At 36.7% G+C, this 15518-nt stretch overlaps 1 protein-coding gene across 1 annotated transcript in view; it reads left to right on the forward strand.

Moving 5' to 3' along the window:
* Nucleotides 1-15518, forward strand: part of fz2 (frizzled 2) — a 187170-nt gene that overhangs the window by 126498 nt on the left and 45154 nt on the right. The window lies entirely within an intron of this gene.

The raw sequence follows: 15518 nt of genomic DNA on the forward strand, positions 1-15518 counted from the left end.
ACATACATAATCTATGTAAATTAAAGTGCATAATTGGATAGGAACATTTTAATGCAAATGAGACGGCGACTAACACGATTAAATCAATGTAAATCATGAGTTATGATATTTCAACATATAGCAATTATGTTTCCATTAATTATATTTGTTTTAATTATTACCACTTGATATATGATATGATTCAGAAAAATCTCAAAGGTATGTGAAATCTACCAATACGCACTTGGCAGCAGAGAGGGAGGAAAGGGTTGATGATGATGGTGATGATGACGATATGATACGACGATATATAGCGCCTTAAAGTAGGTACGAAACGATCTGAAAATACTTGCTTTACATTTATCGACCCTTTACTATACCACTGCTAAGTTATTCATTAGAACCTAATTTCCGACGGTACGATTATTAGCAGTACATTAGCTCGTCGGTGGCTAATAATTTTAAATTAGCGCCATCCCCCATTGATTTGTGATCGGCCCTGCTCTTAACGGTCTGCGGCGACAATATTACCTTTAGTTTATTACCTACGAAAATTGATATTGCAAGAAATAATTATAAAGTAGGTATATATAATAGCTTTTTTTTTCATAATACAGCAGTAGCACACGAGCATGGCAACCACCTTATGGTACACCACCTAGTGGCTACTGCCGCCTGTAATCAACCTCAGATAAGATTAGTTTCTTACGTAAGGTCGGCCCCAGATGGACCGCTACCCCCTGAGAATCCACTACTATCGCCACCACCTAGAAAAATTAAGTGTTCTGTGAAGTGGAAGTTACCGGTATTCCTAGGTAATTGTAATAAATATAGTTAAATTCTTATTGATGTTATACTCACAAAGACAGTATAGTTGTGTAATAAAACATTTTGTTGAATGTTCAAATATAATAGAATCGTTTAATTTCCACCTGCAAACTTAAGAAATAAAGGTTCATCATCATTTATTAGATCAGTATCAGATTTTGACAAGATTTCATGCAAAAATAGAGGAGGAGCAACTTTTTACCCCAAAAATCATAGATTAGTAAAGATTACTCACTCCTAACAAGAAAATGTACCCAGTTTTGAGAATTGAAATAGTTGCGTAAAAAAGTTTTGCCACGTCTCCGTGCTAAAATGTCCCTAAAATATTTGAAATAATTATTTATTTATTACCTTAATTACGCAGTATTAGTTATTTATTCGTAAATTTTCTCTAAAAATGTTTTTATTTGTCAAGAATTCAAAAACTAATAAGCCGTTTGTGGCTTCATTCAATTTCAAGGCGGCGTAGTATCTTTACTAATCTATGCCAAAAATAAATTAGAAGATACATGCATGAAAAATTTAGGCGAGGTAAGTTTTTCCTTCAAAAATATTTTAATGGTATTCTAATACACACCTACACAAACTGAAAATCATACTTTAGTATGCTAATCCATAACTACTTTAAGTTGATTTATGTGACGGCGCACCATCTTCGAACGTTTAGAAGCCGTAGTAATGGCCAAATGAAACGCAAATATGTGCTTAAAGTTAGTTTCAATATGAATAACAATGATATATCCACTTGTCTCCCCGCGAATATGTTAAGAATAGAAAAACAATTTCTCTCCATGTCAATTAGAACTCATTTAATGCTAGTGTCATTATCACCAATCCCAATGAACAATCTTAATCCCAGACTCGATTAACAGTTCGAGGGCCTAAAATAATTTATATTAAAGTTTTAAATACTTACATAATAATTGAAACCTATCTATGTGCAAAATGTGAAATGAACTTCCTCCTGAGCTATTTCTTGAGCGTTATGTCATGAGGATCTTCAAGAGCAAAAAGTGCTCTCCTTCAATGCCGGCGATGCATTGGCGACCCCTCTGGTGTTGCAAATGACCATAGGCGACGGTGACTACTTTCCGCCAGGTAGCCTGCCTTATCGTTAGGTATAAATATAAAAAAATATTTATTAGATCGCTCCTTTCTCTATGCGAAACCAAACCTCCATTACTTTCTTCTAAAAAAGAAAAATATTATAGCATTGTTCCGTCACTCTAATAAGTTACTCGCTTAAGTCTCTTCTCGTTCCTCGCCGGCGGTAAGACAGGTAGTTACCGAAGCCATCAATAGCCTTGTTGCCAATATCCAAGATCTGAATTATTCATTCACTAAGCCACAGTAGCCAGAATTAATACACCTTTGTAATGCTCTTCGAATATTTAAATTGCTTAAATTTTAATTCGATAACTTATAAAAACGTCTGTAATGGGAAGTGTATTTATTTGCACAAGAATTTAAATAAGTATATTATTATAATATGTTTTCTCACTGTCACAGACATTCTAACAATATTTACAAACACATAGAAACTATTACAGTATACTTACTTTATACCTACACACAGAGTATACTCGTACAAGTTCGACAGATAAAAAATATACATAAAACTAAAAAAAAAAGAAAGTTTTCATTGACGTCATTGTTTTTCGTTTTTCTGAAAATCCCTTCACCTAATATCATGGTTTATGCATATACATAATACTTACCATGGGACCAAAATAATTTCCCGCCATCTTGGTGCATTTGCCATTTCGCATTTAGAATAATGTCATTACGTCAACAAATCATGCATTGTCATCCAAACCAAGCATGGATGCAAAATTTCAAGTCAATCAGTTGGGGCTCACTCGTTAAAAATACATGCAAAATCGCAAATTGCAAGACCCTCACATAAATACGAACTAACAAGGCAAGTTAAATAAAAGCTTGAAGTAAATGTAAGTATTCACTGCACATGACATTGTAAATAAACGCTGGAAATAACTTATGAGGTTTTTCCAAAGTGCTATGACCTATAAGATCTGCTAAAGTCAGCTTTAAAAACCGTCAATATATTGGCGACTTGTCTATTCATAAATTGACGATTACCATTTACCATCTACTAACGTCAGTGCTAGTTTTTAATACCATACCAATTTAAATCTCAAAACTTGTAATACTTATAAAATAATAAGAATCTGTTCATAGCTATAAAGACTTTTCATTAGCAGCACATTCACTCTCATCAAACAACGACGGACGTACCGTGCAGAGGAAAAACCAAAAAAAGGCAAAACAGTCAGGGAGTCCACTATCGATACATTAGGCTACAAAAGCGCGCAGAAAGTGGAGTATTCAAAGCCTGGCAAACTAAAAATGTAGAGAATGCAGAAGCCGCGTCGTAAAATGCGAATTTGGCAACGTTTTTTTTAAGCGCAGACTTTAATGTACATTGAAAGTGTATATCACTGACTCGATTTGAATGTTGTAATTAATAAACATTAATTTGTTTATTATTTTTTAATTCAAATCAATCACTACTACTACACTGGTGATGTTATAAGATTCGTTCTAATTGACCATTAACCCACCTCATTTCCAATGGAAATCTCGATGTGTAATGAAAAGACTAACTTGCAGATGACACATACACATTTTGAGAACTTTGTAGAGACTATGAAATATAGGTTCTCTCAAGAATTTTTCCTTAATAGAACAACAAACAACAGATAAACCTGACATTCAAAATTGGACTTCTAGTATCACTTATTTACTATTTTATTCACTCAATCACCTAATATTATCGCTCTGTACTTTCAACGTCTTTTGTACATTCTTAGATGGCTATGAAAGGGGACGCTTCTATCGAAATGCTGGGTCTTCCTTTTTTTGGGAGGTTCTATTAGTCGAATGGACAGTATGTCTCCTTTGATTACGTCCAGGGCTACATATGGGCATGTGTTTCTCAAACTTCATATAAAGACTTAAATTCCTAACCTCAACTAGCCTAACTCTACATACAAACGTCTATTAAATGTTTTTTTACTTATCCGACGACACATACTTATTTCCTTTCCAACAATCTTTCCAACTATGTCCTCAGGAGTAGCATGCATCTGTTGCAAACCTTAGGTGGAAGGAGTCTTTATCCCCCATGATGCCCATAAACGGCAGTAGCCACTTACTATCAGGAGGACTTCATGCTTGTTTGCCACTTCAGTGTTATAAAAATATGAAAGATTTCTACGTAATAAAGAGTAAATCTAAGTAAATAAGACTAATTTATTAGTCATTATTGAAGAAGTCTAACTAATTACTTCACGATTAATCAACTGCTCTATGCAACGATTATAATATCATAGTAATATCGCTGGCCAAAGCTGTCGAGGGTAATTTCTGTCGGTCTTCACTACCGCCCCTGCGGAAACCAGATGATTCTCTGGCCCATACGGCAAAGGGGAAAGCCGATCTTCTTGGTACCCTCTTTGCCTCAAACTCGACTCTTGATGACACAGGGGCCACACCGCCTACCATCCCGCGGTGTGAGAGCTCTATGCCGGATATTCGCTTCACGCAGAAGGCTGTCAGGCGAGCTCTTTTGTCCCTCGATATCAAGAAGTCGAGCGGGCCAGACGAAATCCCCGCAGTGGTGCTCAGGACGTGCGCTCCCGAGTTGGCTCCCGTCTTAACGCGCCTATTCTCGCTATCCTACACCACAGGACAAGTACCGTCTTCGTGGAAGGTTGCCCTTGTACACCCCATTCCCAAAAAGGGTGACCGCAGTGACCCGGCCAACTATAGGCCTATAGCGATAACCTCACTGCTCTCAAAAGCCATGGAGCGTGTTGTAAACACGCAGCTCCTTAGGTACCTGGAGGAGCACCAGCTGATCAGCGATCACCAATATGGTTTTCGCAAGGGCCGATCAGCTGGTGATCTTCTTGTGTACCTCACTCATCGTTGGGCACAAGCTGTTGAGAGCAACGGGGAGGCATTAGCCGTAAGCCTAGATATCGCTAAGGCCTTTGACCGGGTCTGGCATAGGGCCCTTCTCGCGAAGCTACCATCTTACGGTCTTCCCGAGAGGTTGTGCACATGGACAGCCAGCTTTCTGTCTGAGCGGCATATTAAGGTCGTAGTTGACGGGTGCTGCTCAGACACGAAGCTCATCAACGCTGGCGTGCCCCAAGGGTCTGTATTATCTCCCACGCTTTTTATTCTGCATATCAATGATATGCTGCTACAAACCGGTGGCATTCATTGCTATGCAGATGATAGCACGGGAGATGCTGTGTACACAGGCCGTGCGAACACCTCTCGGACATTCGTGGAAGAAAGCAGAATCCGACTTGTGTCTGAAATCGAGAACTCTCTGGAGCGGGTCTCGGAATGGGGTCGTCTTAACCTTGTTGAGTTCAACCCCACGAAGACACAAGTCTGCGCGTTTACCGCTAAAAAAACCCCATTCGTCATAGCGCCTGAGTTCCAAAGTACACCGCTCACCATTGGTAAAAGTGTAGGGATCCTGGGAGTTGACATCTCGTGTGACGTGCAGTATCGGAGTCATTTGGAAGTTAAAGCCAAGTTGGCTTCTAAGAAACTGGGCGTCCTGAACAGAGCCAAGGAGTACTTCACTGGGGGGCAACTCCTTCTGCTTTATAAAGCGCAAGTGAGGCCCCACATGGAGTACTGCTCGCATCTCTGGGCAGGGGCACCACAATACCAGCTTAACCCACTTGACTCCGTACAGAGACGCGCGGTGCGAATCGTCGATGACCCAGCGATCTCTGATCGGTTAGAACCCTTAAGCCTGCGGAGGGACATAGGTTCCCTCTGCGTGTTCTACCGACTTTACAATGGTGAGTGTTCTGAGGAACTGTTTGATCTGGTGCCTACGTCGCCTTTCCTTCATCGCACCACTCGCCGAAGGATGAAGTTCCATCCACATCAACTGGACCCGTGGCGGTCCTCCACGGTTCGGTTTAATCGTTCATTTTTGCCGCGTACGTGCAAGATGTGGAATGAACTTCCTCCTGAGGTATTCCCTCAGGACTATGACATGGGGCTCTTCAAGAGGGGTGTAAAAAGAGCTCTCCTTCAAAGCCGGCGATGCATTGGCGACTCCTCTGGTGTTGCAAATGTCCATAGGCGACGGTGACTGCTTTCCATCAGGTAGCCCGTCTGCCTTATCGTTAGGTTACATATAAAAAAAAAAAAAAAAAAAAAAGTATAAAACAGGTATTACTAAATTATTGTTTCCTAAAAACTAGCTTCGAATATTTCGATCGAGGTAAAGCCAAATATTGAAATGAGCGTTTAAATCGACGACATAATACGAAGAATGCTATTACAGCTCATTAGCAGTCGAATCGCGTGTTTATTATCGAGGTTCCTGTTCGGGATTATTCGCAAATTATATTATAACGGATGTCGTAACACAATATGATATGCAAACGATTCTTGATAGCCGGCGTGCGATGCCCATGTTAAGTTAGTGCTTCGATATTGTGCTTATAGATTTCTATTCGAATTAAATGTAGATAGGGTTGGCAATTATTTGTTTTTATAATATTTTTTTTAATCCAAATGCAACAGAAGTAAGACACTAATTTTCAGATGAATGTGGATTTCTGATGGAGCTGAGGTCAAACGGATGGACGCATGGATTTATCATTGATTGATTGATCTAGTAATTTCTAACGTGAGCTACATTAGAAATAACTGCCAATTACTAAACTTTTTAAACCAATTACCCTTGTGATGACTATTTATATCTTTAAGTATCTACATTTTTACATAATATATACTTCGTACAATTTTTGGTTAAGTTTTATTTTTTCTTGAGACCGACGATTTTTTTCAAATACAATTAATATATTTCATTAAAAATACAATCCGATGTGAAAATTTTTTTAATATTGCAATCTTACACAAATTGGAAACTCGGAACAGACAGGAAGAAATTATTTTCTCCATTCTAATTTCAGGGGATGTATCCGAATTTAAATATAAATGCATTTAGGGTGCATATAAACTGGCATAGAACATGAATAATTTCTAAATCCATTCAAATTTGGCAACCCTAACGGCCTCAGACAAGCAGACAGTTTGTATTAAAGGACGTGTTTGTGGACGGCGGAGGAATCCAGTCGCGTGGCGCCCCACCGCTCGCTAATGTCTATTTCGATACTTAGAACTACTTTATTTATGCTTTGACAATGCAAAATAGCTTTTGGAAAAAACATATTTAAATTTGTCATGTTATTACGTTTATTTCATATAGGTATTAGAGTAAATCACAAACATTTCTCATTAAATCTCTCACTGTAGTTCAGTTATTAGCACCCCCTTACTTGCTCTACAGCTGCCCAACAGTCTAAACTTAAAATGCGAAGGATTTAATACATATTAACATAGAACGGATCAACATAGAGCATAGTTCTCCATATTGCTAATATATTGTACCTACTAACTACTGTCTGTTTTAGGGATGTGTGATACGTATCCGCTGTTCGACGATACATATAAAAGTACTAAAGCGTACAAAAGCGATGTAAAGATGCTTTAACAGCTTTCAAGAGTGTCATATGGCATACAAATATCCTTGGCGACTTCATCTTAAGAGGCAGGCAGAGATCGATCTCAGATGAAACTTCTGCCGATAAGGTCGACTACAGATGTCTTTGAGCAGCGATGACTACTAATCACCAAGTGGGAGGCAAGATTAAATGATTATATGAATCTGTTTAGCATGCCTTCCGGAGCGGAGGATAAACAACTATCCGCTAATATGTAACACACATTACAATATGGTAATATAACCTAACTATAGGTTTCAATCTCACAGACGACGCCTACGCCTAGATATATCTTTCACAACAAGAAGCTTTTACACACAGCGACTTTATTAACGGCATAAAATAGATCTGAATACCCCTAGTCTTTTGAGAATTCATCTAATAGATATTGTACATTTGACGGTCTAATAAATAAAATAATACTTATAATTTAAATACTAAAAACCACGCTAAAATCGCACAAGGGAAATCGTTAATCGTAAATCGATTCTAATGAGGAGAATGGAACAAAATTATTAAAATCGTTTATTGTCATCGGTTCTGTCATTGTCAAGTGTTCAAAATTTAAAATCGGACCGTTGAAAGTGAGTAAAAATCGAGCTCAAATATTCCTTTACATACATACATACAGGTCAAGCTAAGAAAAGCGTGGTAAAAATGGAGTATTTTATTCCAAACTAACTTTATTGTGTACTTAAGGTTATAAATCGTTTATTCTCATTTGTATGATGCTAAATTAAATACGCCTTATAAAGTAATTAACAGTTAATCTGCACTAAAATCTCACACTTCCGAATATGCAAATAAAATGTAACATCTTCGTTTTATGGTAAAACTAATAATGTTACAATAAGAGGCGAATTAGTTAAATAATTTAGCTAATTAGGCTGCCGTATTCCTCTCGACAGTTTTATTACACCGCAGATTGCAGCGCCAATGCGATAAACTTCGATATCGAATTGCTCAAGCCAGTTCCGCTGCCAACTTACTGGATAATCTTGTTTTACGTGAGAACAATATTGTACGCCCACACAAATAAATTGTTTTTTATCTCGATAAGCCTTAAAATACACTACTCTTTTATTGTAAATGACAACATGGTTTTTAAAATTTATTGATAAAGTTTTTAAACCTTCTCATTCTGAAAGAAGTGCTCAGTACCCTTACCATTAGTTTTTACGTTTTGACAAATATGACTGTTTTAGTATTTGTTAGTATTTGCCCATACAATTTCCAATTAGCCCCTTAGCGGATTATATCAGAACTTGGAAATTGTATGGGCCAATACGTAAACAAATACCAAAACAGTCATATTTGTCGAAACGTAAAAACTCATGGTAAGGGTACAGTAATTAAATCATTCAATCAGAATCAAACATATTAAGAACTATTGAAAAATCGTAGGACCCTCTGTTGTTGATTGTTGATCCATCAAGAAGCATCACCACCAAATATATGTCTACCTAATAACAGCAGTTAAAAAAAATGTCAAAGGTATGCAAAGTCTACCAATACGCATATTGCCAGCTGGACTATGGCCTATGGCCGGTAGACTATGGCCTAGTCCTTCTCATTCTGAGAACCCGTGTCCAGCAATATGACAGTAATGGGTTGTTGATGATGATGATGATGAACAGCAGTTTAGCGCTGCAGTGTTCTAGTTTAAAGACTGTGGAAAGGGAGTCTTAGGTACTTATCCAAGGCGTTCCAAATTAGTTCTTGGGGTGGCGATGAATCCGTGGCTGATTTCAGGTAGAATTCTAATATTATCTAAGGTTCACTATTAATGTCCATGGACGGCCTGCATGCTCGTCTGCTACTTCTATATTAAAAAAATGTATTTGCTGTACCTAAGATTTTCCAGCGCTCTAGTGAATGAAGATGTACTTGATAGCTTGTCTCACCTTGTTTATACTGAAAGATTTCTCAAAGCATTACCTTTCCCAGTCACGCGATTAAGGACACAGAAATTAGATATCATCTCGTTTTCCAATCGCCTCATAAATATCCGGAGGTGTGAGTGTTTACAACGGCCATTTGCATTTTAATAGTAACCGTCGATCGGGTCCGCTATCGGCGTATCAACTCGATTAAATAAAACGAGATAAACCAAGTCAGACCCAATTCGAGTTAAGCAATATCGATTTCAGAATTAATTCACCTAATTTATTGATTTATTTTACATAAATATTTTGTAATTAGCATAAATTGTCCTAGGTTTGAACCAGTACCGGTTCTAGAATTGTATTTTCCCAATTAATTCATATAATCCATTTAATTCAATTCTAGGTCTACTGTTTGATTCTGGAGTGTACAATGAAGATTTAAATTAATTCAAATAATTAATTCAAATAGATTATTCTTCTGAACAATCTGTAAATCGAATTCATCACTACATTTTCACGGGATTTTTAATCTGTTTTGAATATTAAGTGCATCGTTTAGTTTAGGCACATCACTAGTGGATCGCTCGCGCCTCCACGCGTCCGTTCACCTCGACATTCGATATTCTACGGATTGTCCACCGATTTGTTTGGACACGAATTAATTAAATACACGCTTTAATCGCCCTTCACACTTTCGTTTGGAATCCAGGGAACATGTGCGCAGTATTTGAACAGGATGTCAGAAAAGAGTTGGTCTGCTGGTTTTAATTTAATGTTAATGTGTACATGTGTAAGATATTTGGACGCAGGTGAAGAGGGTAGAGTTAGTTCATTTATAGACGCGTTCTGTTTTAGTGTGCAACGGTAGGTTTTGCTTAGGTGTGAGTGTAGATTATAGAACAATTAAAACTTGGGAGAACACTTGGTTTGACTGGGGTGATATGACAGTCACAACAATTTTTACCTTATACCAACATTGTAACTTGTTTGTAACGTATGTTGTACTAGTGTTCTGGTTAAGATAATTAGTAGACTTATTTAAATGTAGTTATTATTATATCTGCTTATTTACGTTTCGAGTGCGTTATTAGAATCTCACATAATTAGTAGTTTTAGTTTGAATATTAATTGTTTTTTTAATTTTATTGTAGTATCTCACATTAATTTTTTTAAACAATATGACTTCATCTAAAGTTCTGCGAGCCCATAACGAAAAACAAATTATTACGCAAGTTTAGTTATTTCCACCAGAAGCAGTAAAGTGTGAGAAAGTGTCACAAACCAGCGGGGTTCTTTTTTAATCAGCTGTTGGTCGCCAACGTGAGAACTTATTATAGGGAGCTTTTACTGTTGTATCTCAATCCACTAATTGACATTTAATTAACAATGTTTATGTTTATAATTAACAGACCAGCAATTTAATGCAGCTGTCATGGTTAAATATAAACAGTTTTTTTTAATAAGCTTTAAGCAACTTTCCCGGTAAATCCCGGTATCCCGAGCGAGCTATGTAACTTTCTATACTAAGATATGTCCTTGGCATTAATGCAAACATTTTCCTTACAAACCTTTCTAATTGATGTAACGATTAATTTCATGAAAGGAAACAAACTATTGCAGTGACTAAACGTTACTTTCAAATGTAGGACTTATACACAATTATCTTACTTGCATAAACTACTGCATTATATTAAATATTACGTCAATATTTTAACAATCTTTCAAAAGCAATGAACTGATTCGCAAGTTAATAAATAGCTGCACAGCGCTCGGCAGTGAGATATTAACTGGAACAATAAAAGCATCGCGCCGCTGCAAGTGACGGCGTGGGCAGTGAAAATAAAAGATGGCGTTGCCGTCGACTCGCCAGTAAATATCCGAACGAATGCATCGTATCGATTACTATCGGCTCGTACGGACGCCTCGGTACGACTCCTGCTGGGAGCCGGCTGGTGCTGTACTTTCGAACGTGACGACTACGACACGATTTTCGGACAAATATTCACGGGTTTTGAGTATGATAATGTTAAGCTACAAGTGTAGTATGGATAAAGTCACAACGTCTATAAGAGCAATAGAATATTTAGGTTTAGTGTGTTATTGTGACTACACAACTACACAAGCGTAAATAATATTGAGTATTCAACTTTAAAATTAATTTTAACATCCAGATCTTACACTAAAACTTTACCTAAATTATGATACATACATGATAGTAGTTCGTCCAAAAAAGTCTTAATAAAAGCTTATCCATTGCGTTTTCAATGTCGTCCAGATAAACATCGCAACAAGAATCGTATGTTTTAAAGAGTTATTTTATTTATGAGGTAAATTACTTAAATAAATAAATTAAATTATTCCCTGCATGTTCACTGTCTAACCGGTCATACGCTCGTTAAATAATTCAATTTGGAGTTATGTTTCGGTACTTTCGTAATATACGTAAAAAATGGAGGACATTTAACATGTGTCGAGTTTAGGTTTCAAAGTATTTTATATTGTACTGTCTTTATCACAGTATTCTAATGTAATACATACATACATATTCATTACGCAATGGAAATATAAGTACCTGACAATAATGTTTCTTGGTATAACTTAATTAATGCTTAATTAATGCACAAATATAGATTTGTCAGTAGTTCGAGTAAGTAGTAGTCAACCATTATGTCCCACCGCGTGGCTACACTTAACTGTTGGTAATGATATTGAACTACATAATAAAAAGTAAATGACATTTATCTCTTTCCGAATTTCGGCTTCTTACAAGCACGCTTCCACAATAAGATATGTCATTTAAATTCGCTGCATATGCTTCCACTACATGCTGTACTTGTTTCGGCAATACTAACATTCAAAAAGGGTAGGTATCATAAGCACTTTATGATAAGTTGATAATTAATTGATTATTTTCCGTTCATAAATACAAAATATATAAAACATGCGAATGTTTGCTGCGTAATAGGATCGAGGGTGCGGAGTCAGCAGAATGCGCTCGCGTGCCTCCAGTGTGGCATGTAGTGTGTGGGTGGTTACTCTTTTTATAAATAAACCTAAAGATAAGGTAGACTGGCTACTTGGGGGAAAATAATAGTGGTGTTTAATATTGCTATTTTCTGATTTGAAGGGCCTCAAGGGTGACCTCAAGTATGACTCAAATCTTTACTTAAATCTTATGGTTGATTACAGATGTCCATGGGCGGCAGTAGCCACTTAACGTGAAGTGCACCGCATTCACCTCTATATTTAAAAAACAAATTTCATTGTCAATTGAACATTTGCATCACTAGAGTAACTGCCATTATATTGACTCTGAGCTTTTTTCAACGTTTTTGAAAGACTCGGCGTTCCGTTAGCGTTTCGGGAATAGTTTAGAATCTTGTAAGTTAGTGGTAAAAGAACACGTGTAAACTGAACAGTAGGACCGTAGAGGACTGCCACGCCTATTGCCTATTGCCGGAATATACCGGAAATTGTTCGTAACTGAGGGTCATTCCACAACTCGCGTGGAGGAACCGTCAAAGGAGTTCATGGTTCGGAAATTGTTCGCAACTGAGGGACATTCCACGACTCGCGTGGAGGAACCGTCACCTTACCGATTTGACTAGCAGTGAGTTCCGGTACGATTCTCGCCAGACAGATGTCCAAATGATGAATTTAGAATTCTGTTCCAATCTTCTTATATATAAAATTCTCGTGTCACAATGTTAGTTACCGTACTCCTCCGAAACGGCTTTACCGATTTTCACCATTTTTTTTATGCATATTCAGTAGGTCTGAGAATCGGCTACTATCTATTTTTCATACCCCTAAGTGATAAGGGTTGTTCACCCTTAACATTTTTTTTTATTTATATGGCAACACAACGTTTGCCGGGTCAGCTAGTATTTATATATTTGTCTTTGTCCATGGCAACCACCACACATAGCAAAATTCCAAAGGGAAAAAGGGGATATAAGATAAGTTACATGAAGACAGCGTGATCAAGACATCTATACCCAGTAGTAGGTGACGTCGATTACCTATAACCACACATCGTTTAAGCGTTTCTCATACGTGCAAGCAAAATATCTGGTAACCCGATAGGAGGCGAGAGGGCGGAATGTTCGCGTGTCCAGCGCATAAACAATCTTCGTGGGTGTCGGAGTTATTACTATCATTCGCTACGTGTGAGGTTCGATATTGTTGTTGCGACTCTTAAATGTGTTATCTGCTCGGTACCTACCTACTTGTTTGTGTCCTGTAAGCACTAAGTATCGAAAGTCATTCGGCTATTATAGTATGTATTGCATGTATTCATACAATACAAATTGAATTATTTCTGCCAAATAGTAGCAGGGTTAAGCGCTGCTGTCTTCTGGTTTGAAAGGTGTGGTAAGGGAGACATATTTTTCCGAGGCGTTCCAGCTTAGTCGTCAGGGGTAGCAGAGCATCTCAGGTAGGAATATCGAATCATCGTCTGCTACTCCTATGTTATAAAAATACATATCGAAATTAATACAATTATTATGCTATTGGTAAATTTAAGGATTTGGGTCATGATTTCCTTCTCATTGTGAGACAAATAGCTATACCTACTTATTGTTATTGTTTGATGATAAGAGTTAAGTCAATAACCCAGACTTACTTTGATCTGCCAAGTTACCAGCGTCTTCATAGGCTAGATATATCTTATTCCAAAGGTCAGCCATTATTATAAAGCGTGACACTTGTGATAAAATAAATGTAATTAATTTTTATAAGACTGTAGTGCAAGAAATTCCACATTTGAATTATCACACAAAATTTAATACAAATGTATACGATATTTCACTTTCTTTAAATACCAAAACATTAATGTAATTTTCTAAGATTATATATGACTATTAATTAATGTAACTGTTTTATAATAAAATTAAATTCATATATATTTAAAAAATGTTCCAAGCTATCTATTTATATTTAAGTTGCTTAATCTTATAATCGAAACTCGACGAGCCCAGCAAAGATAGGGAATTACTCGATAAACGTTGGGATAACGAAGTAAACTGGATCAATTTCAAGATTTAGCGAGTTTTCCGTCGAGCCAACTTCTCACTTTATATTAACTACATAACCGAATGAGTGATTGCGCAAACAGCAATCAGAACTATGATTGAGCGAGCAAACACGGGCTTGTTAACTCAATCAGTTGCTTAAGCCGAACATAAACATCAATCACCAACTGATCTGCATATGTTAGAGATAAACTATCAGCGAAATGCAAATTGCTAGGAATTAGGTTGCTGAAAGTAGATCAACAAGCGTTTATTTTAAAGGCGCAGCACGTAATATTTAGTTAATTTATTATTTAAGTAAATAGAAGTATGTATGTAATTTCAATAAAAATATCGAAGGGGAGTTGCCATTTTTCGAAGACATCTTCATTTTATTTTTTTAAATCTCATTTAGTACGAGTAATAACCATTGTCTATGATGTTATTACTTAAATGCCTAATAATGATTAGGGTAGGTTCTTCAAATAATATTTTTTTGGATGAACTGTTTGTGTATTTTACTTTCATATATTGGTACTACCGCTACACAATTTTTATAAAAGTATGTGGTAGACCCGCATGAGGAATTTATTTTCGTTACTCAGAGCAGTTAAAACAAAGCAAATAAAGGAAAACAGCAAATACAGGAATCCAAAGAATTCTTCAAGGCATAAAAGGCTGCATAGTTGCACCTTAGATTTTTAGGCTTGCTATTGCCTAAGCTACCTAATACATATTCGCAATATTTCGGATTATATCTAAGTGCACGGGAGCATACACGCGCGGCATACACGGCACGCCGGCACGAGCGGCCAGCTTGCGAAAGCCCAACAGCCCTTGCTTCACACGATTGCAACCTTTTGCGACCAGTAGGCTCACCAACAAATTTTATATCACATACAGACCTAATAAAATATTTTTACCAAATATTTAACCAATTTCTATGTAAAAAGTTTTATTTGCGTATTTCCAGTGATACCTTATATATTTCAGTACCTATGACATAGATTAGTAGAGATTACTCACTCCTAACAAAAAAATGTACCCAGTTTTGAGAATTGAAGTAGTTGCGTAAAAAAGTTTTGCCACGTCTCCGTGTTAAAATGTCCCTAAAATATTTGAAATAATTATTCATTTATTATGTAAATTACGCAGTATTAGTTATTTATTCGTAAATTTTCTCTAAAAATGTTTTTATTTGTCAAGAATTAAAAAAAAAGAACTTACTAATAAGCCGTTTG

This window comes from Epargyreus clarus, unplaced genomic scaffold, assembly GCF_041222505.1.
Source record: "Epargyreus clarus isolate Ecla_fem2 unplaced genomic scaffold, WU_Ecla_fem_2.2 ptg000034l, whole genome shotgun sequence".
NCBI classification, from domain to species: Eukaryota; Metazoa; Arthropoda; class Insecta; order Lepidoptera; family Hesperiidae; genus Epargyreus; species Epargyreus clarus.